Raw genomic sequence first — 11,367 nt, 5'->3', positions numbered from 1 at the left:
TGGCGCCTCGTGGATGCGGTAGAGGTAGTGCGAGAGGTCGTACGAATGCTCGTGTGCCGGAGAATAACCCTAATGACCCGGTGAACTTTATGACTGCGTTGGAGAACATGGCTGCTGCTATGCAAGCCACTGCTGAAGCTCTTGGTCAACAGATGAACAACCATGGTAATGATGGAGGTGGAGTTCAGGGCCCGATGACACTGGCAAACTTTTTGAAGGTTAATCCGCCTAAGTTCAAGGAGACTACTAGTCCGACTGAGGCTGATACATGGTTTCAGGCTATAGAGCGAGCACTGCAAGCACAAGTGGTACCTGAAGCACAGCGTGTCGAGTTTGCTACCTATATGCTCACAGGTGAAGCGTCGCATTGGTGGCAAGGTATCCGACGTCTTCTGCAGCAGGGTGATGACTATATCACTTGGAATGTTTTTCAAGAGGAGTTCTATAAGAAGTACTTTCCGACTTCTGCTAGGACGGCTAAGGAACTTGAATTGTTACAGCTGAAGCAGGGTACTATGTCCATATCAGAGTATACTGACAAGTTTGAGGAGCTGTTCAGGTTCTCTCGTATGTGCCAAGGGACTCCGGTGGAATATGAGGAATGAAAGTGTGTTAAGTATGAAGGAGGACTCCGGAGTGATATTTTCAGTTCAGTGGGACCAATGGAGATTAGGACTTTCTCCGAGTTGGTAAACAAGTGTAGGGTTGCTGAAGAGTGTGTGAAGAGGGCAACCGCTGAGAAAGGGAGTCAAAGGGGATCATTCCCACAGAACCGAGGGAAGAGCTTTGCACCTAGAGGTCCGTCTTTCAAGAGGGGAAGCTCTTTTAGGAGGCCCAACAACAACTCCCAAGGGAGGAAGTTTGGGAAGCAGCCTCAGAATGATCAAGCTTGTACTAGATGTGGGAGTCACCATCCGGGAGCACCATGCAAGGCCGGATGGGGTTTGTGCTACACTTGTGGAAAGGCAGGGCATAAAGCTGTAAATTGTCCTGAGAAGCAGAAACAAGGTGCTGGGAAAACACAACAGACTGGTCGGGTGTTCACCACTTCAGCTGTAGGAGCTGAGGGATGTGAGACACTCATTAGAGGTAACTGTGAACTGGATGGTCAAACTTTAAATGCTTTATTTGATTTGGGAGCATCACATTCATTCATTGCATTTGAGAAAGCCCATGAGTTAGGATTAAAGATTGTAACCTTAGGATATGATCTAAGAGTGTACAATGCTACCCATGAAGCCATGGTAACTAGGCCAGGATGCCCGGAAGTTTTCTTTAGGTTCAAGCAGCGTGATTTTGTTCATAATTTAGTCTGCTTACCGATGATCGGTCTTGATCTTATCTTGGGATTGGACTGGTTATCTAAGAACCATGTTCTGCTTGATTGTTCTACAAAGTCGGTGTACTTTATGCCGGAAGATACTGAAGGGCCGGTCGTGGTGAATAATTATTACTTGAATTCGATGATGGTGAACTGTTCCGGAGCCGAATGTCAGGGTATCATGTTGTTAACCGCGGGCGTTTCGGGTGATGATCAAAGGTTGGAACAGATTCCGGTTGTGTGTGAGTTTCCGGAAGTGTTTCCCGATGATATTGATGAGTTTCCACCTAACCGAGAGGTTGAGTTTGCTATTGAGTTGGTGCCCGGGGCGGGACCAATCTCAAGTGCTCCTTATAGGATGTCACCGTTAGAGATGAACGAGCTAAAGTCTCAGTTAGAGGATTTGTTGGGAAAGAATTTTATACGACCAAGTGTCTCTCCGTGGGGTGCCCCAGTATTATTGGTAAAGAAGAAGGATGGGAGTATGCGGCTTTGTGTGGATTACAGGCAGCTGAACAAGGTTACAATAAAGAATAAGTACCCATTGCCGAGAATTGATGATCTCATGGATCAGTTACAAGGAGCTGGAGTTTTCTCCAATATCGATTTGCGATCCGGTTATCACCAGATAAGGGTGAGGGGTGAGGATATCCCTAAGACCGCTTTCAGGACTCGTTATGGTCATTACGAGTACACTGTAATGTCTTTTGGGTTGACGAACGCTCCTGCAGTGTTCATGGATTACATGAATAGAGTTTAGTCTTCAGCCTTACCCAATGGTACCAAGGAGAAAAGTTCTTAAGATGAGAGAAACATTGAATGGAGGAAGCCCTCTGGACCTTCATAATATAAATAGTTCATCATCACTTGTAAGAAACAAACATAGACATAGTAGTAGTTATGAAATGTAATGATTGAGCAGAGCGTACCATCGGAAGACGAAGGGGAGAGGGAGAAGAAGAAAAAGAGTGGAGAGAGCGAAAGAATAAACGATGAAGGCATAGTAACTGAATCCCTTGAGAGTGGCTTGCTTGAAAAGAACGTTGACACCCACGTTGGTACACTCAACTGCAACCATTGCACAGAATGGAACCACTTCCCTGTAACAATACCTCCCTGTCTCTGCCATCTCTCTCTCTCTCTCACTCTCACACATGGAATATATTTGTCAGACATGTGTTCGTTTCTCAAACAACGCTTCAAATTTTTATTATAGTATTTTTTGGTTTGATTTAATTTGCACAATGTTATTTTATTATTTAAATAATTATTAAAATTTATTATCTTTTATCAATTATTTAGTTATTAATATTTAAAATGATGAACTAAAATATATTATTAAATAAATTTGAATTGGTTGAGAGGTCAATTCATTCATTTGAACTTAAATATATACTAATTTATTGGTCAGATCTTTAAATTGAGTTCAGATTCACAACAAATTAATTCTTAATCTGTCAAATTAAAAAATATAATAGACAATTAAAAAAAATATATAATTAAATTATTAAATTAAAGAATTGAATTGATAATAATTAAAAATAATAAAAGAAAAAATAAATTTTAATAATTTTCTATATTTTTTATTATTTGTTTACGACTCTTGCTAACAAAAATTTTTGTTTATTTTATAAAGATATTGCAATTAAAAAATCTAAAGGATAAATATAAGTAGAATGTATTTTTTTTACTTTTTATGTATTTGAATTTTTTTTATATTCTTAATCAATGTTCTTACTTCTTGAAGTATATTTTAGTTAAATCTTTACTATTCCAAAAGGATAATAAAATGAAAATATAACATTTAGTTTAAATAAAGTAATATTAAAAATTAAAACTATCAAATTTAAAAACTTGAGACCTCTTTGGCAATTGTACTTATATTATAGATCATGTAAGTAATATACGAAGGCTAAAGTATTTTTTTCTAAAATTTTTTAAAATATATTTATTATTTAATTTAAGTTAATTTAATTTCATTCTTAACGTTTGTAATAATTTTTTGTTTTATTCTAATAGTTAAATTAAATGTTAGGAGTATTTTAATTAACTAAATATACTTAAAATTAAGAAAATTTAAGAAAATCTGTGTTAAGTTTAATGAACTAAATTATGATTAAGATGATGATTAAATATTATTGGGTTAATTATTGATTATTTGTATAATATTGTTTAGTTTAGTGTGCAGAAATTAAACTAAATTAAAACTGGCCCAAAAAATATGAAATTAAGCCCAAACTGAATTTGGCCCAAATACACACACTCAAGGCCCAATATTCATTTGCCTCCACCTCAAATACTTCTCATTTGAAACAAAAACGGACCCTTAATAAAATAAAAGAATGAAAACACATTGGTCCAAATTAAGCCCATTCGATGGCCTTATCCAAATCCACACACTTAACTTAGTTGCTAACTAAGTAATGAGATTCTATTTCATTTGAAATCCATTTTCTTCACCTACTGAACTAAAAATTCTCTCTTTTCTCTTTTTTCTTTTTTTAACATCACATCATCTCTGAAGCAAGAACAAAGAAAAATTTTTTTCTGGAACTAGGGTATGGTCAAAAACAAAAAAGTTGTTTCCATTCTCAAACAAAAAAAAAAGAATAAGGGCTACAACAAGAGGTAAATCCGAACAGAGGATAAAAAAAGATATTTCTACATTTATGCTTCAACAAGGAACATTGAAGAAATCCTCTAAGTCACAAGCACCATTCCAAAAATTATGAAGAAATTAAAGTCAATGGTGCTCTGCTATGGATCTACGGTTAAAAAACAAATTTGGGGTCAAAGAAAGAAAGTACAGTCCAGATTTAAGAAGCATGAAGAAAAAGAATGAAAGAAAAGTGTATGGTTGCATGTCACTGTTTCTGCTCTCTCTTACCTCTGTGAATGTCGCTGTTGATTCTGATCTTGGAAGAAGAAAAACCAATATGTAATGAAACAAGGTTTCAAGCCTAGAAAGCTTCACTCTTCTATAATAACGGTGAACGATCAAGGATTGAAGTAAGGAGTGAAAGCACAAGTTTTGGTTCCTGTAGTTCACTTAGTTGTTCTATTCTTTTCCTTCATGGTTTTTATTTTGTATTTTTTTTCTCAGTTTAGTCTGTCTGAGTTTCATTAGTAAAAGACAAACATGGTGAAGTTTGTAAGAAAAAATCAATGAGTGAAAAAAGGCAGAGAATTAGACTTGGAGAAAAAGACTAAGTTATTTTAGAAATCCTTTATATATATTTCTATTTTATGGCCATGATCTTGAGGAGATTCCCTTACAAGTTGGGTTAGTACTTTACAGTTGAAAGCTAGGGTGAGTCATAGTCAAATTCAGGTTGGGTTAAAATCTGGACTTGTCCCAGATAGGATTAGAGTATATCCTAGGGAGAATTGGTATTTATAATCTGTTGAAAAGATAGTGAAATTCCATCATTGTTGTGATGGAGACTGGATATATGCGACATTGTACTGGATAGCCGAACCAGGATACATCTATGTGTCATTTTCTAATCTCTTATCTATTTTTGGTTCTGCACTAAATGAGACAAAAATAAAGTATCTCCTGAAATATTCACTAAACTTTGTTTCATCACAACACTCCTTGCAAGTAATACTGTTCTGACTCTAAACACGTCAGGAGACAAAACTAAAATCTCTCCCATATTCCATCAATAGATCGCAAGGTTACAATTAAAATAAAAGAAGGCCAAGATTCAACCTATTTCTCTTAGCCAATGATTATCATCACTTGGTATCAGAGTTTGGTCTCACAGAGATCAAGTTTTGGAACTTAGAGAAAAGATTCTGATGGCAAATAACATTGGTTCCAACATAGTGGTTTACACATTGACAGAAGGACAATCCAATAACAGGCCTTCATTCTTCAATGGAAAAACCTACAACTATTGGAAAGAATGAATGAAGATCTTTGTTCGGTCAATAGATTACAACCTGTGGAAGATAATCATGAACGGTCTTCAAGTCCCTACCATGTAACACCCTAACTACCAAAGCTCACGCTTCCGGCTGCGCGACTCTGATAGTTCGGACATTACAACGACACTTATACTATTTAATACTAAAATATGAGCCTGTTTAAAACTTTAAACCGCAAAACCGCTCCCAAAAATACTTTGGCTATACAACGTACATCCATACATACAATACAACTTGCAGAAACTCATAAAGAGTACATCCATATATATACGTACATATATATAAATAATATTACAAGCATTATCCAATACAATTGCTATCCCTCTTACAGAATATATCAAGACAAAGGCGAGGGTACAATAATTAATAATCTAAAGCAATACAGAGCATTTCAACAACAACTAAATAAACCCTTCGTAAGTTCTGCACCCATATCCTGAAAGGGGAAAAATGTAAGGGGTGAGAACATCATCCTCGAAAGGGTTCTCAGTAGAGGGTTTTTGGGAATTACTGTAATAGGATACGTGAAGATAACCGCACCAGAGATTAATAATCGTCTTATGCCTCTTTTCAAAAACAACAGTTTACAATAAAAGTAAAGTCAAAAATATTTTCTGAAAGAGGAACCGTTCAATCCTCAAAACATCAAAAGCCTTTCAAAAAGGTTTATCTATACTGAACCAAAATAGCCTTTCATGGTTTTCCAAACCAGAAACATAAAATCGGAATCAACCATCGGTCCATCTCAATTCAACCATGGCTCTAGGCCCAAACAATCCAATCCAACAACCAATCACCACAAACCAACAGAGTCCCAGTTGCAAACACAGATAGGAAGTTCAAGCACAAACAAACAGTTACAGCAAGTAGAACAAGTAGCAGGTAATCATAAGTAATCATATAGGCAAACCAAGTACAATATGCACACCCAAACAATGTCACATAGATGCATATGATGCATGCCTGTCCCTAATGGCTGATGATATCATTTGTCGGTTATAAAGCCAACCCGACAAGTCCTGGTAGCTAACCATTGGACTGTCCCTCTGTCGCGCATCCCCAACTCGAGTTATACTCATCATAAACTTGATCATAATCATGATCCATATCCATCACCCTTACTGGTGAATATTTACGGGGGCGAGCTCATCCGGGACTTTCACAGTGCCCGGCCACACTTACGACATAGGGTCAAAAGAGCTTCGAGTCTCAACCTGGAGTACGTGGTGGCTAGACACTGCTTTCTCCCAGGGAAACTCTTATCTCCAATAGTGGAAGTGCAACATTCACATTTAATAATGACTCAGCATATACATGCATTCAATCTCATCCATGGATCAACATCCATCTCAGCCATCCTGCTCATGGTTCAGTCCAGAACCAGCCAATATTCATATCATACACAGTCATTCCGGCTCACGGTTCAATCCAGAACCAACCAATATTTATAATCATACACAACCATTCTAGCTCACAACAAAATAGCACTTCCACATTCAACATCATCAATTCATAAAATCGGCATTTAAGCCATAAATCACTTTTCCTAAATCATTTCACTTTGAAATCAAGTTTCAACTATTTTCAGCCTTGACTTTAGAAATCTCGTTTCTCAAATCATCTCAGGCTCATAAGCCACTTTTACTCAAAGTAAGTTCCCCTTTTAAAAACAATGCCACTCTCGGCATCCTCTTTCCACAACTTTCATAACCATGGCAAGTTAAAGATTCATTTTGAAACATTCAAAATCATCCATCCAACAAGGGGATTTAATAACAAAAGTTTCTCGGCAGAGTCTCAAGTCTTTATGGGAGAATAACATAACTCATTCCGCCAACTTCATTTAAAATCATTAAAGCATTGGCTTTCCGAATTGAGTAATAAAATAGGATCTAAGCCAATCCGAGTCATGTAATCAATTACTCTTTTCAAAGCCATTTCCTTCACTTAAACCAAATCGGCTTCAATTCCATAATTAAATCTGAAGCGTTTCAAACTGCTAAGAGAATCATTTTTGTTGTGTTAAACTAGAGTTTAAAGGGTACTCTGAATCTTATTCAAAACGTCAAAATAATGAGGTTCATAAATCGAAATCCAATTTCTTTTAAAATCACGAAAACTCTTCCAATGGACATTCTTTATATTTAATAGAGAAAAACATAAACCATTTTACCTTTTAAAACAGCTCCAAGGCAAAATTCTCTTCCGAATAACTTGTACCAAAAAACATACTATTCTTCTTGGAAAACAAGGAGAAATCATGATTCTCTTTTTTTTAATAATTCTTTCAAAGCATAGCTTCATCGCTATCATAATTGTTCTAAGCAAAGATAATAAGAGAAGCCCTAAATTCACAATCCTCCGAGTAAATAGGAAAGGCATTAAACTCAAAATTTTTCAAATAACATTTCAAATAAAGCCTCGGATTTTATAGAAATTTTGGCAGCATCTCCCCTAAAACTTGGACTTTGCTACCCGGTTCGGGTCCCAACTAATCCGTTCCTCAATCCCTTTCAACAGTCCAGAATCCAAAAATCAATTAAAAATCAAGCTAAATCCAACAGTCGCCTCATTGGCATATCTCAAGGAAACCGTTTCAAAATCAAATCAATATCAACCGATTTAACTCATTTCCAAATCTTTTAAAGAGACGGCTCAATAACAAATCATTTGTCCAAAACCAAGTCAATTAAAATAAACCAGGCTGAATTCAAAAGTGCATTCGAATTTTCACATCATTGAAATAATTGACTCAATTCAAACAAATCCTCAACGGTTTAAACTCAGATTTCAAATCTTTAAAGAATCAACTTTAAAACATTACATTTCATAAAGCCGTACAACAATTCAGCCAAACCAACATCCATAATCGTTCGAGTCAATCAAATAATACATAAGGCAATTACAATCACCAAATACACAATATCTCACACTAGTATCCATATGTAATAATTCCAATACATAAAATATAGTTTTTGGAAAGCGCCCCTACCTTAGAACGCAATTCCATAACCCAAACACGTCACAGGAACCTCCTCTCTTAAACCGGGATCACCAACAACCGCAACCTCAGCCCCAAGCTACTCCCGCGGTACCCACAGCAACACTAATCGCAGCATATAATAATCAGGAATGACCCCATGTTACCAAAACTCATTTATTAACCAAACACAACTGAAAACTAACGTGAGGCTCTTTCGAAACATAATTTCTTACCGGAATGACAACACGAAGCAGCTGCGATTTTGAACCGGCGGCAGCAACAGCTTTGGCGGCGGCCAGAAACTCTGGTGGATCAACTAGAAAAACCGCACAGCATCAAAACCATCTCAAGAACCAAAAAGGCAGAAACCTCAAATGAAACCCTTTCCGGCAACTTTTCTGGTGACGGCAGAAGTAGCCAGAAGCTCCGGCGGTGGTTTCGGTGGCCTCAGAACTTCGGCAGCGGCGCTGTTAGACTCCGATGGTGTTTCAGGGTAGCTCTGGTTGCAGAAAGGTTTTTCGGCGACCATACACAGCAGACCCCCAACCACAGCAGCAACTAGGAGACCGGCGGCAGACTCTGACGGCATGGTAGCAAGGGCGGTGGAACCACCCACCACCATCGTGCCTCACTCTCTCCGCAAGCCCCCCACGACCGCATTCTTCCTCTATTCGTGCCTCCATCAGCACCGGCGAAGACAGCTTCGATGGCAGTTCTCGGTGGCGATGACACAGGCAGAGATGGCTCCCCCTTGTCGCGCTCTCTCTCTCTCCCTGCTGGCAAAACTCCGATTTCTCTCTCCCTCTGTGCTTGCCGGCAGTGATAAGGTGGCGGCGGCAAACCCTAGCAGTGGCGGCGGCACGGTGTGGACGCGGTGGTGATGAAGGCGCTGCGGCTCCGAGCCCGCAACCATCCCCATTCGCGAGCCAACCCCTTCTCGGTTCTGCTCTCCCTGGCGACGGCGCAAACGGTGCGGTGGTGGCTGAAGATTGGAGTGCGATTGGCGGCGAGCTGGACGTGGTGACGGCGGCGCGACGGCGACGCTCCTCCTTCCCCTCTTCGTTGCAGCTTAGTCCCCATTTCCCTCTCTTCTACCCTTTCCGGATTCTGCCTTCCCTTTCTTTTTCTTTTCTTGCTTTCAATCAGCTTGCAGCTGCTACTGCTGCATTAGGTATCCTGGGTGTACCGGGTCAGGGAACTGGGTAGGGTTTTTAGGGTTAGGGTTATTTATGTTGAGTTTTAGGATTAGGGCAAAATTAGGTTTAGGGGTAATTTGGTAATTTCAATGAAATGCCCAAATTATTTTCAATGAAATGCCCAAATCTAAAAATTAGGAATAATATAATTATTTTCTCTATTTTTCCAAAATTGTAGTAGTAATATTTAAAATATTAATTATTCAATCCAAATCATATAAATTCTTTATTATTTCGTAACTGCCAACTTTATATTTTAAATATAGAGAATAATCCAATAATTATAAAATTAGATAATAACTATAACTTATTTCAAATTCAATAAATCAAAACTTGCTCTAAATATCTTTAATAAGATAATTTCTGAAATTAAAGCTACAGAAATACTGAATTTGAAATTAGCTAATGATAGCCTTTTTTCAAAGGTTTTGGGTCTTACATTCTACCCACCTTATAAAAATTTTCGCCCTCGAAAATTGATACAAAACGAAAGAAATTTCATAACAGTTCACCCTTGAACACATTTAAGGAAGAAGCAAAAATATATCTCAAATATAAACATATATACGATTTTCAAATACTTTTATGGTCGTATGCATAAAGATACAAAGGTAGGAGTGTGATTGCAAAGCAAACCTTACAAGATAGGCTCAATGCACAAGGTCATATGATCTCAAGGCTTTACAAAAACTTGAGGTGCCAAATAGGGTGCAAATCAAGATAGGCGTTCACAAAGCAAAGTGGTAATTAGTGTGGTAAAAGGCTGCAAAGCATGTTGGTATTTACAGAGTGGCATAACGTTCGCTGACAATCTTGTTCCCACTTCAGAACTTCACTTCCCAACTCCACCAAATATTTTACAACCTCATGGCCAAACATAAGCCTAACACCCACAAACTCGTTTTCAAGGGACAAAACACCCACAACTCATAACATGGTACACCTACCGTTTCACCTTCCATATACACATATCACGTCTTAAAGAACTAACGCATCGCGTTACTACGTCTACAGATCGAATGTGACATCAAAACAATTCTCGAGTCTACTCAAAAGAACACAAGATCTTAGAAAGGAGAGACAAATGTCAAGGATAGTACTCATTGATTTGAGAGAATGTATCCAATTCCAGATAAGCAAGGATGCTCAAGCAATGAAGTTTGCTAGATGGTGCACGAAATTGCAATCTCACTTTTGCAATTCCGCACAACTAACCAGCAAGTGCACTGGGTCGCCCAAGTAATACCTTACGTGAGTAAGGGTCGATCCCACGGAGATTGTTTGCTTGAAGCAAGCTATGGTTATCTTGTAACTCTTAGTCAGGATATCAATAATTCTCAGGTTTAATTATGAAAAGTAAAAGAACATGAAATAAATACTTGTTTTGCAGTAATGGAGAACAAGTTGAGGTTTTAGAGATGCTCTATCTTCTGAATCTCTGCTTTCTTACTGTCTTCTTCTTCATCCACGCAAGGCTCCTTCCATGGCAAGCTGTATGTAGGGTTTCACTGTTGTCAATGGCTACCTCCCATCCTCTCAGTGAAAATGTTCAACGCGCTCTGTCACAGCACGGCTAATCATCTGTCGGTTCTCAATCAGGTTGGAATAGAATCCAGTGATTCTTTTGCGTCTGTCACTAACGCCCAACCCTCAGGAGTTTGAAGCTCATCACAGTCATTCAATCCTTGAATCCTACTCAGAATACCACAGACAAGGTTTAGACCTTTCGGATTCTCTTGAATGCCGCCATCAATTCTAGCTTATACCACGAAGATTCTGATTAAGGAATCCAAGAGATATTTACTCAATCTAAAGTAGAACGGAGGTGGTTGTCAGGCACACGTTCATAGGTGAGAATGATGATGAGTGTCACGGATCATCACATTCATCAAGTTGAGGAACAAGTGATATCTTAGAATAGAAGCAAACGTGAT

General features: G+C 38.2%; 1 long non-coding RNA gene across 1 annotated transcript; it reads right to left on the bottom strand.

Moving 5' to 3' along the window:
- Positions 1-5,488: 5,488 nt before the first annotated feature.
- On the bottom strand, positions 5,489-9,438 carry LOC140173510 (uncharacterized). The gene is made up of 3 exons (XR_011862617.1): positions 8,471-9,438; positions 8,247-8,360; positions 5,489-5,690 (listed from the first exon to the last, which is right to left on the bottom strand). It is a non-coding gene; the product is annotated as an uncharacterized lncRNA (long non-coding RNA).
- Positions 9,439-11,367: the final 1,929 nt, after the last annotated feature.

Source organism: Arachis hypogaea, chromosome 6 (assembly GCF_003086295.3).
Source record: "Arachis hypogaea cultivar Tifrunner chromosome 6, arahy.Tifrunner.gnm2.J5K5, whole genome shotgun sequence".
In the NCBI taxonomy this organism is placed as follows: Eukaryota; Viridiplantae; Streptophyta; class Magnoliopsida; order Fabales; family Fabaceae; genus Arachis; species Arachis hypogaea.
Note: the sequence above shows the minus strand (reverse complement) of the source record. Positions and strands in the feature narration are given on the sequence as shown.